Source organism: Atractosteus spatula, chromosome 12 (assembly GCF_055471065.1).
Source record: "Atractosteus spatula isolate fAtrSpa1 chromosome 12, fAtrSpa1.hap1, whole genome shotgun sequence".
Classification (NCBI taxonomy): domain Eukaryota; kingdom Metazoa; phylum Chordata; class Actinopteri; order Semionotiformes; family Lepisosteidae; genus Atractosteus; species Atractosteus spatula.
In genome coordinates this window covers 12,061,175-12,074,530 of record NC_142717.1, presented here as the reverse complement: position 1 = coordinate 12,074,530, position 13,356 = coordinate 12,061,175, and the positions used below count along the sequence as shown (strand labels likewise).

The 13,356-nt window shown below is 39.4% G+C and overlaps 1 protein-coding gene and 1 non-coding gene across 2 annotated transcripts in view; both read left to right on the top strand.

The window, feature by feature from the left end:
- Positions 1 to 13,356, top strand: part of gabbr2 (gamma-aminobutyric acid (GABA) B receptor, 2) — a 336,240-nt gene that overhangs the window by 13,869 nt on the left and 309,015 nt on the right. The gene's annotated exons all lie outside the window — the stretch shown is intronic.
- On the top strand, positions 5,695 to 5,798 carry LOC148822668 (U6atac minor spliceosomal RNA). Its single transcript, XR_016093882.1, has one exon. It is a non-coding gene; the product is annotated as a U6atac minor spliceosomal RNA (small nuclear RNA).

The window sequence follows — 13,356 nt, the reverse complement described above, 5'->3', positions numbered from 1 at the left end:
GTAAGGACATGCACACTTAAAGGTAGCTTTTGTTCCTTTTAAATTGTATTTCTAAAATAACTAGAATAAAATAAAAATAACAAAATAACTCTCTGTATGACTCAAAATATTGAAATGACTGCATCATCATGAAATATAAATTTAATATTTAGCATGTTATGTTGAGTATATAAAGATTTTTTTCACTATTGACTTTTCTACAATCTGCACACATACTAAAAAATGTTGTAGTAGAAAGATCAAGGTAAATTCAAAATTGAAATGTGATAAATGAAATGACTCCTTTAGGTTTTGACTGAAAATTAATGGAGAGTTTCCTGTCAGAATCCCTAGTTCTATATTCCACTTTTTTTTAAATCAGTCTTTTTCTTGTCAAGATATGTAATCTAATTTTTATAGTATGTACAGTATATACCTGCCAAACTTGATCCTTAGATTAATGGTTAATTTTCCTAGTGCAAAATAAATTGTTTACTGCATATAACGGTGGGCTAAGCTAGCAGATTGAGTCTAAGTGTGACCCCATTTACTGTTCAACCACAGAATTTGACCAAGGGAAAACATTCATACAGTACATGCTTTTCTCTCTTCTGTCAAATGTTTTGTCTTACCCACTATGAGCATTGGCCACTAAGAATGGAGATTGGCAATCTTTTAATTAATATTTGACCACTTTAATGAATTCGTGCAAACTTAGTAAAGTAAATGGCAATGCATTGTCTGTTGTCGGAAGATAAGGTTCAACAATTGATTCTTAAGACATATGATCAATGAGAAGGCTTTCCTTCTCTGTGCTTTCAAGTTTCAAACTTTTAAGTTTGTAAATATTCTGTATTCCAAACACACACCAATTTATAAGATTAAATTACACAGGCTATTAGATAACACATAGGCAATACTGAATATGTCAAAGGCCTTCGAAATGCTTTGATAAAGAGATGTACCATTTTAGAGAAAAAAGGTTCTTTTAAAAGGAATTGTTTATTTACAGAAATGTAAAATGGAAAACATTTGTGTTGTCACCTACTATGTAGCTGTATTATTGTTATTTAAATGTTATTATATATTACTGGTTTAGTATGAGTTTCACTCATTGTATAAGGCTTTGAGGATTAGAATAAATCCAGCCCTTGTGATCTGGAATCCTGCTGGTTTTCTATGTCTCCTTAAGTTATAAACAGCTATTTACCTGGGAGAAGTGTTAAGGTTTAATTGGACCAATGTCTTCCTTTTCCACAACCTTAAGATGTAGTCTTAATGACATCCAAACATTCTCTGGTTTCTTGACACCCAGATAAAGATTTGGGAACCTCTGGAGTAAAGTGTATATGATACAATGATTGATATTCTTCACTTGTGGGTTAATAAACTCACCTACTGTACCTCTTCACTTTACTTGACCTACTAATCTTAATTTAAATATTGCCCATCATAGTAACAATATAATTCTGAATGATGTTTTGGAGGGTATCTACTTTTAGTGTAGATAACCATGTAATTCATAAGGACTGCATCTTGTTTTTCTGCCTTTCTATTCCCTAAGCTTGGTTTGCCTTTGTCAGCCAGTGAAGGTGGCAGACATGCAGAATTCCTCACTTCCTTTTTGTTTGCATGAGGTGATTGGTGCAGAAACTAGGCCCATGAGTCATTATTGAATTAGCGTACTGATGTTGCCTTGAGCCCTTTTCCCTTAGAAGCATTGGCAGTAGCATCATCTGTGGGACACCTGTGCTGCTGCTTGTGGGAGATCTTTCCCCTTGTCCCAGCTGCCTGTCTCTTCTATTATTCTTTAAACGATTTGAAATATCAGCGTGTGTGGCTTACTGAGGAGTGTCAACAGCGATAGGTAAAAGAGCATCAGCATGCTGTCTTTCCCAAGGAGGAACGGAATATTAATAAGCAATAACTCTGCACTTGTCAGCCTGGTAATTATGTTAAATCCTATTTAATTCCTCTACAGAAAAGAAAACATGACAATGGTAGCTTAGGGGGAAGCCATCCCCAGGGTCAATTTTCAGCTTGCCTTATAGAAATGTGGTTACAGTGTGGACTTCAAAAGGCTGCTTATGGATTACGAGTTGGTCACGCCTAGTTTACACCTAGCAGGAGGCCCTGGCTCAGTTTGGCCACTGTGTGGAAAGCACACAATTGTTGATCACTTTTAGTGATACCTGCAGAATTTGGAATCGCCGGTTGTGTGTTTTCCATGCTTCGATCGCATCGTGGCTATGAGCCCTGTAACTGCAAACAGGGGAGCATAAGGAAATGTGGGCGCATCAACAGACAACACAGGCCTTACTGGAGATTCAGCACCAATTAGAGGAGAGGTGCATGCTTTACGGACAGTGCTGCAGGCCTGCAAGCACTGAGGAGGCTGAAGTGTTGGCAGAGGCCTGGCTTGCTATTGTCTGGCTTGGATTCTTGGGGAATCCTGGTCAGCTAGTGTGACTATTGTGGTTCCGCGTAGACTTGTGCCCTCGCCGCTCCACCCCGCCGGTTTGTCCTGCAACAAGGTCTCCGGCGTAATGCAACAGGGAACCAGCCAAGTGAGCTCAAGGAGACCCCCCTCAACCCAGGCGGCTGAGGTCCGTGCTACGTCCAGGGAGGTCGATGATGTCTCCGCTCCCCCAGCATGTTTGAACCTGTGATCATAGTGCTTAGTCTGCACTTGAGCAAGAGGGAATTTACTTGGCTTCTCTTAATCTCTTGTTGGGCTATATTATTAGGCTATATTGCTGGCAGCAACATTAACCTGCAGCTCACAATTGGCAGCCCACTGAAGTTCAGCAGGTGTGAGCCTCTGTGGTGTGTCCTTGGTATAGTGATACTATACAGCGACACTGTTTGCTGTCCTTAGGATGAGACGTAAAACCGAGGTCCTGACTCTCCGTGGTCATTAAAAATCCCAGGGTTTTTCTTGAAAAGAGTAGGGGCGTTACCCCGGCGTCCTGGCTAGATTTCCTCCCTGGTCTTTACCAATCACGGCCTCCTAATAAACCCCATCCATGAACTGACTTCATCACTCTGTTCTCCTCCCTGCTCTGTTCTGCTCCCCACTTTGGCTGCCGTCATGTCATCCAGGTGGAGGTACCACACATGACCTATCCCTATTACCAGTAAAACACTTTACTGTGGAGTGGAGTGTCTACAAAATAACCAAATCTACTGTATATACAGTACAACCAAAATCTTTGATAGCAAGATACTGCACTTCACAGCACAACAAATAATACAGCATAATAAAAAAACAAAAACAAATCCTCTTTGTGGACAAAAAAACTTCAACAGCTCTTTGTTCTAGTTTCTAGTTATTCTTAGCATTGAAATAAAAATGAATTCAGACCCAGAGAGTTTTCCTAATGAATCTCACTGATACCGGCAGGGGTGAGCAGTGCCTCCAGGGAGCAAGAGGCAGTTTTGTGAGTGTGTTTGGATTTGGCTTGGTTTCTCCTTTGTAGCTGAAGGTCCCTTCAGCTCTGTTTGCCATTCTGTAGAAAAACAATATCCATATTTTTATTCCAGCGCATTGTTGTTTACTTTAATTTTGAATGCCGGTTCATTATATGGGTGGATTTGGTATTACTTGTTCTAAGAAGATGGTCTCTCGGAAAAAGATTGCTTCCTCTTTGCCTTTCCTGGCACCTGTAGGTCCTTTCTTAGCGTTGTACATGCTGTAGGGAGCTCTATATTACTCAGTGACCACATAGCTTTTCTGCTATCTAATGGGGATTTCTGGGGTCCTCTGTGATTGGGGAAGGGGTTGCCATATAGGCAGGAATGATGGGGTAGCAACTGAATGGATATTGGTCCCCACCTAGTTTTGGGAGATGAGAGAACAGCATGGGAGAGAGAAAACAGAATTATTCTTTCTTCTGTTTCCTTTTTTGGTCTTGTGTTGCCTCCCCCCTCCTCAAGAAAAGGGAAAGATTTGTTCATGAGACAGGTCTTTGTAGGTGAGCAAAGAAACATGGTGTATTGGAAGCTGAACTTTAATCTTTTGATGCTTGTGGTTTTTGTTTGGCGGTGAAAATAAATAAAAAACAACAATAAAATATCATTGGTTGTGCACTTTTTCTCTCCTGGTAGTATCTGGGGACAATGCAGTTCAGTGCTCATTTCTGAAAGGTTGTAGTTTCAGGTCCCTGCTATGGGCGCTACTGCTGTACTCATGAGAGAGGGGCTTTATTCCTGCTTCTGCAGTCCACCTGGAACGGAGTCATGGTGTCTTTCAGCCTTATAAGGAAACAATGATGAGATGATGGATTTCGATCGGTTACACTAGAATGCTTTAAGATATGGCAGCCCTCACCAGGAAAAGTGGACTGAAATGGAAACCTGAATGATTTAAAACAGACAAAAGATATGCATAAAGTGCCTGTGGTCTGCAGACGAAGCTTTTCATTGTAGAACTCAGGAGGATTATTCAAGAAACCTTTATCTGGAATTAATATAACATGCAGATCTTCGAAGCTGTAATAAATCAGAAATAAATAGTTAGAAACAGGCTGTCTTGATGGATTTCTTCAAAAACTCCATCAAAAACTCATAAAAACTTGGATTTGAAGATAACATATTAATGCACTTAAGAACAACATGTTGAATTTCTTTTTGGCAACACTTCATATGTAAATCTCATTGATTAAATACAAGATGATTTGCTGTCATTTATATCATACTGGATTGGAGTTTGTTTGCCCTTTGCTTTGCTGCCACAGGAAAAAAAAAACATCTATTAGGCATTTTCCAGAACAAAACAGTATCTTAATGTGACTGTGCTAGTTCCCTATGAGCACATTGGCTTTATCAGTCCTGCAGGTGTTGTCAATACTAATCTTTCAGATCATCTCTTCCACTGTATATCACTTTATGCGAGTTTCCATTCATACAGCACTGCATAGGGAAATTGCTTGATGGTTTGACAGACCTTGAAATATTTATTTAAAATAACAGGGATTTGACACTGGTTGTACAATTATAATTCAGGCAGGAAAGTACTGTATAATCCATTAGCTAACAATCAGAAATTCCAGTTTTCTTGAAGCAAAAAAAAAAATACCCTGTTTTTCTCTTTATAAAACACTGTGTAATTATACAAATAAGTCAGGCAAAAATTAACTTTCCAGTCAGGATAACTTATAACATGCCTACTTTCAGTGACTGACACATTTAAAAAAAAAAAATACAACCAAATGACCCTGTTATGATTTCATGTTTGTTTGTGACTGCCTCTTCCTTCTTTTGGATTAGTGATGACAGGAACTAAACTGAATATTAAACAAAAATGTGTAATGAGCCTTTAAGTTGTGGCTGTAATACAATCATTCTATTGATTTAGGCATAGAGGATTTAGGGAGTTTTGTGCCGTTATTGAAAATGGTATACATTGATTGCCACATTGTATTCCTACTGTATGTGCAGTGCCCTGTCAGAATAGAATGAAAACCTGTATACAGTATGTACTGTATATAGCACAGGACACCTATTTGTCTGTTAGGGCACATGTGAAATGACATGCTCATTACATATCTCACATGAGAATGATAGATGATGCAACTGAGTTTCAGAAAAAACACTATTCAGCAAGCAAGCCGTGGCAGGAGGTGAATTGGGTGACAATAATATATACTACCGCATGTTTTATCCACTTTTGAATAATAGAGAATGGATACATTTTTTTCTGAGTAGGTGCATTTTATGTTTTATGAAAGGAGAGGATGGAAGAGGTCCTAGTGGCCTACAGTGCACATATGGTTAAGGCGTTGCCACCCACTTCATGGCATCTCTAACCATTTTTTTAGCCAGCAGCTACAGTATATCACTCTGCAACTCACAACGGGCAACCCACTGAAGCTCAGCAGGTGTGAGCCTGGTCAGTACCTGGATGGGAGACCTCCTGGGAAAGCAATGGTTGCTGCTGGAAGAGGTGTTAGTGGGGCAAGCAGGGGGAGCTCACCCTGTGGTCTACGTGGGTCCTAATGCCCCAGTATAGTGATGGGGACACTATACTGTAAAAAGGTGCCATCCTCCAGATGAGACCTAAAACTAAGGTCCTGTCTGTGGTCATTAAGAATCTCAGTATGTTTTTCGAAAAGAGTAGGGGTGTAACCCTGGCGTCCTGGCCAAATTTCCCATTGGTCTTTACCAATCGTGGCCTCCTAATAATCCCCATCTATGAATTGGCTTCATCACTCTGTTCTCCTCCCCACTGTTAGCTGATGTGTGGGGAGCGTTCTGGCGCACTATGGCTGCTGTCACATCATCCAGGTGGGGCTACACATTGGTGGTGGAGGGGAATCTCTATTATCTGAAAGCGCTTTGAGTAGAGTGTCCAGAAAAGCACTATATAAGTGTAAGAATGTTTAATTATTCCACCAGCACACTGCATGTAATTAAGAAATTTAACCAGGTATTTGTTTTAGTTTCAGTCCATAAATGGCATACTGTATGTTACAGTGTCATAAAGCATGGCTTGTGCTGACTACTGAAATTTAGACGTGCACACTGTGTAAGAAACAGATGAAAGTGATAGGGTTAATCGAGCAGGCTAAGACCACATTAATTTTGTTTTATCTTTTGTGTTTAGACAGTCCAACTCAGTGTGGTTTCCTTGTTTGTAACACACAGGGATATTTACTTCTACGGTATTAGTACCTGAGCGATTATGCCAAGTTACTGAACCATGAACAGAGAGGATCAATCAAAGCTGGTCTGCAGCTGCTTTCAGATGTGGATCAGTTAGTGGAAAGTAGTATGTTGATGCAAAGCAACCTTTGTTATTTCTATTGGGCTCAACTAGTGAAGTATTGTACAAGACTAATTCATTTGAGGATTCATTGAGAATACAGCTGAGCATTCTCAATTGCTCTTTACAAGCATCAGAAGCTTGTCATAATCAGCCAGACACTAATTACGTGGCTTACCTGTGCAGAACAGGATGCACATTAGTAATTAAAGACTGGCCTCTAAGGTCACTCATAGATAACTAGTGTGTAAAGGTGGGATTCCTACAGTACATTTGTCTCGAGTTGAAATATGTATTTTTCATATGAAATATGTATTGGCTTCAAATTAATAAAAGAAAATGTTAAGAAGGAAGGAAACATGCAAAGATAGAAGGATGCATATCACAATACAACAAAAAGAGTCTCTCATGGTACTGTACATGCCATTAACTGATTTTGGTATTTAAAGACATTTAAAAACATTTTAGTTCAAGAGAAAATGGCTTCAAGAGAATGGTGTTAGCTTCAGTGTCAAGCAAGATTATGGAAAACTAATGGCTGTATTAAAAGTGTCTCTACAAAATCCAGTTATATTCCCAGTCTTTGTCTGATGGAGGAGAAACAGGAGTTGTTGGTTCTGGATGGACTAGCAGAAGGAAGGGGATGCATGTTTTCATTTTTGGAGTTTGCTGCTGTACCAGTTGCAGCAGAACATTTTATTGCCCTTCAGCTCATTCAAGCTTGGTCACCTGAGCACCAAAGAGGTCATGGCATCAGGGGATTTATCTCGTTGCTGCAGAGAGCAACCTAGAAAGACAGAGGGCCAAAATGAAGAAGTGGGTGTATAGGAGAAAGCCACAACAAGTGATTAAGCAAAAGCAGGTCCAGGACCCCAAGACAAGGATGAATGAACTGGAGAAACTAGGGTGCTGCCTGGGAGAAAGGGACACTGGATCCACCATGAATAATAATAATAATAATAATTGCTTACACTTATATAGCGCTTTTCTGGACACTCCAACCGGCTCCACCTCCCGTCAGAGTGGGGGAGGAGAACAAAGTAATGTAGCCAATTCATAGAGGGGGATTATTAGGAGGCATGGGAAATTTGGCCAGGACGCTGGGGTTACACCCCTACTCTTTTCAAGAAACACCCTGGGATTTTTAATGACCACAGAGAGTCAGGACCTTGGTTTTATGTCTCATTTGAAGGACGGTGCCTGTTTGCGGTATAGTGTCCCCATCACTATACTGGGGCATTAGGACCCACACAGACCACAGGGTGAGCACCCCCTGCTGGCCCCACTAACACCTCTTCCAGCAGCAACCTTAGTTTTTCCCAGGAGGTCTCCCATCCAGGTACTGACCAGTCTCACACCAGCTTCAGTGGGTTTGTAGTTGTGAGTTGCAGAGTGATATGGCTGCTGGTGAAGGGTGTTTCGACTCCTAACCCATCACCTGACAGGCTTGTGGCACACAGAGGCATTGCTGAAAGGTCCTGCAGAGGCTGTTGTGTGGGGTTTCTGTGTGATGTGGCCTCAGGCACGTGGCAGGTGTGGTGGTCATCCTCCAGTGGAGTTTGCTTCTTACAGTCATTGCACTTGTGAAAACTGGGCTCAGGAATCTGAATATGAGCTGGAGATAGAATCATTCTCTTCAAGAGCATCCCCCTTGTAAGATATTTCAATGAGGAAATCTGGAGTATAGTATCAGTAGCACGGGAGCTAACTACCAAAAGTGCACAAGATAATGCAAGCCAAGCTAATAAAATCTAGAAAAGGGGAGCAAGACATGGAGTTTGGTGGAAACTCTTGTGAAGCAGCATCTCAATCTGAATTAAGGAAAGGTATTCACAAGTAGAAAGGATTACTTTTGTAGTTAACAACTAAAACTCTGGGGGAAACTGTAACAGTCCATGCACTGTCAAAGTAGAAGCTAGGGGATTAAACAGTAATAAACGTATTGGAGAATGATAGGAATTTTACATGCTTCCCACAAAAAGAAGCAGAAAGACATACAGTATTTCATTCACTTTTAGTAGTTCAACTTCCCTTTGAATTTGAACCAACACAGGAAAAGGGGTGAAAACTAGCTTCCCATCAGGCAAACACAGTCATTGAAATGGTCAGAAAAAAAGGTTAATTCACTTACCTGTTCCAGTGTATGAATCCACCTGTAATAACAATCACTGGCATAGAATGAGCTGTAAATGATTAAAATACAGGAACTAGCTTCTGAGAGAAAAAAGAAAGGAAGTTTTTATTTGGTGAAAAACATCTGAAGACAATGTGACACAACAAAAAAAAAAACTGTAACAAAGTATCTTATAAAATTGACCGAGTTAAGCACTGGGCAGTAGGATATGCTTAGTAACAGGGAAGCCATCTATGACATCTTAAATCATATCTTTCACGATTTGTAATTAAATGCTTATGCATTGTGTTTTGTAGATTACATGCTCATTTTAAAAGCCTCCACTGTATTTTGTGTATCTGGGTTTTGGTTTATTCCTTGCTTTATTGTAATTCAAGTGTTTATATTGTGATTTACAGTGTACTGTATATTCTATAACTTTTTAAAATACAGCATCAATATTCAGTTGCAACTGCAACAGTTGCATAACGGAAATTTTCACATGCAAGAAAAAATGAAGTGTTCATTTATATTAAACCAAATCCTGTGCATGCAGCTAGAAGTATCAATGGGTTTTCTTAGAGCTGTTTTTGAGTGATGCTGGTGCTCATTGCAGACTTGGTTTGTTAAGGTGGTTGCTGACATACAGTAGATGGGATGGTTTGAATATAGGACAATATTTGAGAAAGACTGTGTCTGTTTGTGAAAGAAAGAGGTAAATGGACTGTACAATACAAATATTTCACTGTGTTGGGTGAAGGACAGAGAAGTCCAAGGCTCTTCTGTGTTCCCAGGGCAACGATAAACTGTTTTTTCTCGAGGTCTGGAAACTGCCAGTATCTCTAGCCCATTCTTTCTCTTGGTCTCCATCATTAAACAGCACGGTTTATAGGTTTTCCTTCAGCATGGATGAGAACTTCCAGAAGAAAAGCTGACCAATTCACAGGGTTATGGAGTGTAAATTACATGGCAGGAGTAGACAACCCTGGTCTTCGAGTGTGGTGTTTTCTTGTGGTTTTCATTGGATTTTAATGATTTAATTAAACCACTTGAGTAAATAAGAATTCAAATCACCTGTGCTTTTCAGGTCTTAATCAGTTGCTAACTGAAAGATGCCTCCAAAATCTGCCGTTGCCTAGGGTTGCCAGCATATTATAAGGAATCACGAAACATTACATGAATGATGAAGAATGAATGTATGTACAGTTAAAACATCAGTTAAGCTATACAGTGATACAGTGACAGTAAATGATAAAACTGATAATAGAGCAGAAAAGAATAACAGCAAATTCTTATAAAGTGTGCTCTAGTTGTGTAAGTGGACAAGAAAATGACTGGAATGTTACATTGCTAAGGAAATGTCGGAAATCTTTAATTACTGTTTCAAGGCAAATTATTTGCTGTTACATTGTTTAATTTGTTTAGAAATGTGATTTTTCTTTTCCTTATCTTTTGTCCTTCCAGGCATTTGTTCTCACATGTAATTATGTTTTTTTTCTGTATTAAACACACTCCAAAAAATGGTCTCCTTGTTACCCAGATGGTTTCTCCTCAGATGGTAAGGACAAAGAGGATTTGCCTTCAAGTATTAATTAACTTTTAAAAATGCTTATACAAGGTCCATCCCAGCTTCGAGAGACACGCTGACAGGTTAATTGTTGTCCAAACTGTCCTTGTGTTCTCAGGGATGCACCCTGGGAAGAACGCATCTTGTCCAAGTTGTAGCTCTGCCTTGCACAGCAATGTTCCCTCTAATTGTTAATGGCCTGTATGCGCAACAATTTCAAGTTGTGCAAGTTTTTTCCCCAGTGACAAAAACTTGTGCGCACTAAATTAAGTGTGTGTAAAATTGTAAACCTGAGATTATTTTTTGTTAATATAGTCATTCTCATAGCATAGAGATCCAAAAGATTGGGACAGCGATTCAACGAGCCCAGTCATAGAGACTGAGTGTCGAGTTAGCATGAGCAGTGAGGTTCGAGACTACGAAAGCATAGGTATCGATGATCGAGTAGCACTAATAATGCACACAGCCAAGTTGGGCCTCTTGCAGCCAGTCTCATATGGTCAATTTAGTATTTTTCAATTGATGACAGTGTTTGTTTTATTATTGTCATATTTAATTATTTGTGGGCAGTTCAATTTTCTATGTGTGCTGATTTCATAACCTGTGTGCGTGCGCACACGCGCACAGGTTAGAGGGAACATTTTTGTATGAACACACTATGACCCTTACAAGGTATAAGAGGATTTCTTGAAAATTGATGGGTTAATTACAGTGTATTATTTGGCAATCCTTTATAGTATATCCTTTATATACTAGTGAACCAGCTGTGCATATTGATTTATGTAATAATGGCTCATTGTACAGTATTTACCAGTGTTAGGACATTATTTTCACCTACGCTGGTAGGCATCCAAGAATGCCTAATGTAACACAGACAGTTATTTGAATTTTCCCAGTTTAATGCACATTATGAGAGTGCATTTATAGTGCTGACATAGTACTCTCCACAAATAAAAGTCCTGAAGCTTCGAGATTTTGCATTTAGAGGGCCTGTTTGTGCCCTGTGGGATTTACCTTTTTAAAGAACATTTGTTTCTAAAGAACAATCTAGTTGTAATTATTGGCTAAATAAATGCAGCTGTTTATACTGTTTATACCACAACCCTCACCGGGGGTAAGTTATTAGAAAATGGTAAGATAAGATAAGATCACTTTATTGGCCATATACAATTTCTTGCTTTAGGAATTTGTCTTTTCGCATACCCCAGCTTGCTCTCCATCAGACACACAGGCACACAGACAGGGAGAGAGAAGCTTGGGGTCAGAGCACAGGGTCAGCCATTTATATGGCACCCCTGGAGCAGCTGGGGTTAAGGGCCTGGCTCAGGGGCCCAATGGAGTAGGATTCCTCTGCCAGCTGCGGGATTTGAACTAGAACACAGGAGCAGATCCTTAGCCACGATGATGATCACGATGATGATACAGTAAATGTACATGTGTACAGTCCAAAAGGCTTAAACGTTTTGTGTTATTAAAACTTAGTCTTGTTTGAGGATGTGATGTGCCTATTGCTTGGTTCTGCTGATAGATAATTTCACATCTGATGCTGCATGTGTCTGGGCTTCCATTCTGTGTTGGTATCTTTCAGAGCAAAGCTGTGAAGAGTTCTTGTTTGTGCTATTGTTGCTCTCCCTTGACGATAGATTACTCTTGGATTTTTACTGTATTGACTGAGTTATTACCAGAATTCTTTCAAGTTAGTTTGGCCATTTTCTAACTATTGTACCTAAAAGAGAACTCTTAACCTAGCAAAATGCCTCTGAAAATTGCTGTGAGCTTGACCTTTGGCGTAGACCTGGATATAGATTATATATTGAGGTTCTGAACTCTTATGTTATGCTAGCCTCTTCAAACTCCAACCTATTTGAATTCTGTTACTATGCCTCTTTTATGACTGCGATATCCTAATATTTCCTGCTCTGGAATTAGCTTAACCAATCTATAATGCTTTCAAATACTTTTCCCTGCAACTCCAAAGAATCTGCTTCATAACACATTTAGTCTAGTTTAAAACTCATTATTTAAATAAGTGACTATTACTAAATTACGTTATTAATATAAAACTGGAACTTCTTTGATTAGATTGAACCTGGCAAAAACTAAATTATGGTCTTCTTTTTAAGTAGACTATACTATCTTAAATTTAATCAATGCTAGTATCTCCAGATTATCTGCCAACCATGGAAGTGATCTGATTGTGTTGCATAATCAATTATCTGCTTGAGTCCCGTCACTAAATCCAGAAACTGAGCATTTGAATGTCTGATTTTAAAAGTCTTTCCTCTCAATTATATTTTTTATAATCTATAAAATCACTTCCTAAACATACATTAACATTGCCATATCCTTGATTTGTCTGAAATCCAATGACATGTCAATCCTTTGTGCTTTTGACATCCATATCACCGCTAAAAAAATCTAACCTGGCAGTGAAATTTATGGGCTTTTTGTTATGATTGCTGATGTGGCATTGGCATTATAGCTGGCCAGTGCTCCACCTATGTCCAGTGTCACTCAAAACTGGTTGCTTTGGATACTTATCTAACAGGAGTCCTAGACCACCTGGAGGCAATTTACTACCTCAGGTAGCTTCAGGTGGTTGAGGATATTTACAGTAAGGGTTGCTATCAAGTTTCGTATCTGAAACTTTCCTTAGCTTTGCTGGAATCCTAACCAGAGGCCGGATGTCATGTCAATGCTAGCTTGCACTGCAGAGCAGCAGCAGAAGTGAGCATGACAGACTTGGATTGGGATTATTGCACAACTACAGTAGGAATGTTTTAGTCTTCAGTGATCTTGGATTCGGATTTAGTCATCGCCGATAGCTCTTTAATTACCCTAACAACTAATCTTAATTTGGGTCTTTTTCACATGGCTGTCCTTCTTCTTCTGGACTTTTCCATCTCTCACTTCACACCTTTACAATCTTTAAAT